The sequence below is a fragment of the Limulus polyphemus genome, unplaced genomic scaffold (genome assembly GCF_000517525.1).
Source record: "Limulus polyphemus unplaced genomic scaffold, Limulus_polyphemus-2.1.2 Scaffold321, whole genome shotgun sequence".
NCBI lineage: Eukaryota > Metazoa > Arthropoda > Merostomata > Xiphosura > Limulidae > Limulus > Limulus polyphemus.
The window spans coordinates 125,901-131,173 of record NW_013665931.1 but is presented as its reverse complement, the minus strand read 5'-3'; the positions used below and the strand labels follow the sequence as shown (position 1 = coordinate 131,173).

Genomic DNA, 5,273 nt, shown 5'->3' with positions numbered 1-5,273 from the left:
ACTGTTGAGATGTCTCTGTATATCTATTGTACGTAAAGGACACATTAATCATTAACGAAAATACAGGTATTTTCAGTTTAATTTATGTGATAAAATACACAGCAAGGAACTGACGAAAAAAGTGTGTAAATGTGTATAGAAAGTTCTTTCCAGGCAAGAACGCTGTACTTTCTTTATTGTGTGTTAAAACGTATTCTGATATGACAAATAAACTCACGGTGGTAGAAGGAACAGGAAAAAAGCTCGAGAGGTGAACTGTGGTATAGAACTGGTCGATTCGGTTACACTGAAAAAAAACACGATCAAAATAAAAGTCCAGTAAAACACAAAGAACTATAATATTCTCCAAAGTACTAGATAGAGGGCCTGCCAGACGATTGTACAACTATTGAAATATATAAAGAATGCTACGCTGAATAAAATTATTCATGATGTAGGTTCAAGAAGTCTTGATAGAAATGAATAAAATACCTATAACCCGAGCGCTTTCGAGAAGTGGACCTTTCTTCTTCAGGGGGCAAATTGGGAATGAAAACTGAATAAAATTATATGTTCTAAAATGAAAAATAATATATAATTAGTATCTAAATTCATTCCCTATTCAATAAACTTTAAAAAAAAATCGATTTTATTAATCGTTTTTAAAAGAAGAAAATATAGGAATTAAAACCTATCGTAGACATTACAAACTTGTATTACACGAGTCTCTAAGATATTTCATAGAACTTTATAAATTCTCTGTGACAAAATAATTCACGAAGTGTTTACTTACTAAACAATGGTTCCTACTGCTGTGCCAAGAATGATGAGGATGCTGGAAGAATACAAGCTAATTAGACAGCGTTAAAAAAAACACATTTCATAATTGTTCTGAATTGTAATAAAATAACGAGTGGTTTGTTACAACATCAAAAACTTGGCGCTACTTTATTATTTTCAAAGAATATATTATTCTGTAGTCGAACTAGTTCGTACGTTTTCCTAGAGATATCTGAGTGTACGTTCTACAGAATGTGTATGTGGGAGTCGAACATCCCATTTAATGAATATCTTTAGCGATTATCTATTCCACTTATGAAACATTCCAAGGGTTTAGAAATGATGGGTCTAAAACCACCCGGACTTAGACATTTTTACCTTGTTCTGTCTAGTTGAACCGAGTTGATTTTTCAACCCCATCAGCGTATGTGTCGAACTTCTGTATATGTTTGTTTATTTTAGAACAAAGCCAAATTGGGTTATCTGCTCTCTACACCGCGGGGAATCGAACCCAGAATTTAAGCGTTGTAAGCCCGTAGACCTCCCCCCCCCCCCCCGGGTACTTCTGCAAAGGTTAAATTTTTATATAAGAAGATTAAAGGCTACGATCTGCCTTTTCTTTTATACTTTTGTATAATTAGTGTGACTGCCACCTTGATCTGGCACAGTACAGTTAAACCTAAGCAGCGTGTGACACGTTTATCTGACGCAGTACAGTTAAACCTGAACAGCGTGTGACACGTTTTCACGAAACTTGCCTTAAGCTTTGTTTGTTTGTTATGAATTTCGCGCAAAGCCACACGAAGGCTATCCGCGCTACGCGTCCCTAATTTAGCAGCAATAGGCTAGAGGGAAGGCAATAGTCAACACCACCCACCACCAACTCTTGGGCTACTATTTTACCAACGAATAGTGGGACTGACTGTAACATTATAACGCCACCACGGCTAAAAGGATATAACAGGATATAACCCTAACCACCAGACCATTCCAGTCTCTTGCCTTAAGCTTGTTTAGTTTTAGTTTACATCTTACATAATTGTACAGTGTAATAAATATATATGTATACTACTATGACCACATTGTGTGTAAGCAGGGAGCTCAAGACCGATAGTCCGAAAACTGAACGTAAAAGCAATTACCGTATTTTTCGGTATATTAGACGCACTTTTGTACCCCAAAATTTGATGTCAAAATCTGCTTGCGTCCTATACACCGAAGGTATGAATAATATATATGTATATATACGATATACACAAGCCGTGTGTACATATATTTAAATAGGCATGCATAGTTTAGTTCAATTGAATGTGTTATTTATAACAATAGTAGTTTTTTTTCTTTTAAAAACATAACTATTTATAATGCTCCCTAAATAATAAAAAAATAAATTACAGTGAAAGCAATGAAGATTTTGTAGGTTTTGAACCAAACTAAATAACAGTAAACCTTTTTTTTGATTTACGGTATTTTCTTATTTTGATGTTTTGAGCTCTTTTGTGTTTAGAACAATATATACTCATTTCTAAAGTATCAAATTGAATTTTTGTTCAATAAAAATCTTTCAAGTGCGACTGTAGCTTTTTTCCCTCAAAACTTTGTCTTCAAAATAAGGGTGCGTCTTATATGCCAAAAAATACGGTATTTATTTCAAGGGTCTTGTTGGCTTGTACTTGACTAATACTGAGTTAATTGAACATCTGTATTGCGTTTTTATTCGGTAAATGTTGCATTTGTTAATTTCGTTTGTGTTGTAGTTAGATATGCCCTATATTAACGTAGATAGCAAAGGCTTTTTATATCGGATATGCAACGATATCTAAGAGTATTTGTTTTTGGTTATAAGTAAACAGTGGAAAAATATTCTTATTGTCAAGTATGGTGACGATAATAAAGTAGTACTTTATATACAGTATTTTGAATTTGAAATCAACTGATTTAACTTTTTTCATACCAACTGAATCATTTTACCTCTTCACTGATATATATAATTCCTTACAGACCCACATGTTTTTATATCTACGCCAGTGCCTGGAATAGATGCATAGGCTTTAAACAAACCTTACTATAAAGTGTAATGCGAATGTTACTGAGTTTTTTGCATCTACGTTTTTACGTACAGTGTTCTTATTGTGGAAAAAAAGAAGAAATAACGACTCCATATTTGAAAGTAATTTAAGATTTTCTGTAAAATTTCTTATGAAATCGTAGTTGATTTTGGTAAAACAAATGATCCCAAGGATTAAAACTGAACTAAAACTTATAATATTTTTTTTAAAGTGGGACTTGTGAAAGACTTAGCAAATCATAGTTAGAGTTAGGGACAAAATACTGCGATCGAGATTGACTTTTTTGTGTGCTTTTGAATAGGAACTAGGTTACAAGAAATACACTAATTGAACAATAAAATGCTGTATAATTTGTAGCAGGCTAGGACTGCTTGCTCAAATTATTTTAACAACTTTGAGTTTTATACACGTGTTGACAAAAATGTCGTTGAGATTTTAAGTTATACAATCTTGGCTAGGGCGGGGCGATCGTGGTTGTCGCCCCGGGCGCAAGGCGGAGAAGGGCGTCAAAATTACAGAAATGGTTTCCACGTCACTCACAAGAGAGACGCAAATGGTCTGATATGAGCGCTAAACTGGCTAGTTACGAATCTGAAGTTATATATACTAAAGTAATAAGGAAGTCAGTTTAAGTACTCAGAATGCACGTTGCTCATAAGGTGGCATATCACAAAAAGTCAGAAATTTTAGTTTTTTACTTCTAATATCATACTCTTATTAACTACTGAAAACTTTTCAATACTGAAAAATAATAAGTAATGATAAAAAAATTAAATTACTGCCTACATATTTTTTGCAGAGTATCTTTTTTTTATCTTGGAGTAAGCACACAATTTACTTTCGTGATAGCGTTTATCTTGAATTTTTTAGAAATATAGCAGTCATTTTTTTATCTATTTGTTTTCGTTTGTTTAACTCTTAAGTGTTAACAAAACTGGCTAGAGTGAAAAAGATCGTATACGTAAAAAAGTGACTAATAAATTTGATTTTAAATCTTGATTGAATTAATACTGACTGGGGAAAAAATCGCAATATGTTTGAACTGGCGTATGAATAATTTGACTGATATTCGTAAACTTCTGAAATATTTTTGCCCCAGTTAGCTTCCCCAAGATGCTACCTATAATTAATTGTTAATGCGAAGCTTTACAGATGTATCTTCGCCAAACTACTACTTATTCCTGAACCATAACGGTTATTATTGTGTTGTTATAAATTCTGTCTGGCGCTGCACAGTACCTAAACAGATTAGAAGAATGGAATCAGAGCTGGTTTATCTGTGAAAAGATTGTATATCAAAGAAACATACAAACGTGTTAGCTATAGTTAGTAAAGAAAAATAGCATATTTACGTACACGTTCCCAAGGCTGCTAAAATTATGTAGCTAAATGTTTTGCATGCAATAAAGCTATGAAGGAAATTCGTGATATTTTTCAAGACTTTTCATGAATTAAAAAAAAAGTAGCATTCACAGCTCCCAGTTTTTAATATTGATAGTCCTTTTAGTATATAGTACAACTGTGGAATTTCGAGCATGAAATGACTGTAAAAATTACAAATATATTCAAAAGCCTCATTGTTTGTTGTACTTAAACACATAAAAGAAATAAGATTTAACCTCATGGTTCACGTGCAAAGACACATCGGTATTTTCAAATTTTAAGTTTTCCAGGTTCCAGTTCTTCAATACAGAGTCTTGGGAGAAGAGAATATGTAAAACTTAACATCATACTGACTTGAAAAGAGTGTAACATTTGTTGTTATGATCCTTTTAATACCGTATAGCTTTTACGATTTGCCCATGTACAGAGTTATTCATTAATTGTTCCGTGTGGAAACACCTTGTATATTATTTGACTGTTAGTGTTGGGCTTAGGCGTAATATTGATCATTTTCAAACTGATGTTACACTAGGCGATAGTAAGTACCACTTCAGAACCGCATGTTTCAACCAACAGTACCACAAAAACGTAAAAAAATGTTTGCATCTTCTCATTGATTTTTTTCTTTTATGTATATTATATTACATGTTTGAAGTGTCAGTAGTAAATTATAACGTATGTTAACAAATACATCATAAGTATGGTAATATTTTATAAATGGTCCTCTGTCTCATCACTGGATTCTTGTTAGTAGCTGACTTTATGTAAACCACCATCAAGTATGGACATTACCCGAAACTTGAACGACTTATTATATAGCACTTTATAAATTTTGATTAAAAAATATTTTCCTAACTTTTGTTTAGGCAGTGATTCGTACTTTATCTCTCTCTTTCTCATTTGTGTGTATGAGATTGTTTGTTTTGTGGAGTATTTAACTAAATATATCATATTGAATAATTCTTTCAGCATAAATATCGTGTTTATTTTTCCCTAAACATTCAACAAAACTGTTATCATAGAAGTCGTCGTATTCAAATAGAATGTGGCATGCAGGGGCGG

The 5,273-nt window shown here is 32.8% G+C and overlaps 1 protein-coding gene across 9 annotated transcripts in view; it reads left to right on the top strand.

The window, feature by feature from the left end:
• LOC106457358 (NGFI-A-binding protein 1-like) overlaps positions 1 to 5,273 on the top strand; it is a 165,520-nt gene that overhangs the window by 39,816 nt on the left and 120,431 nt on the right. The gene's annotated exons all lie outside the window — the stretch shown is intronic.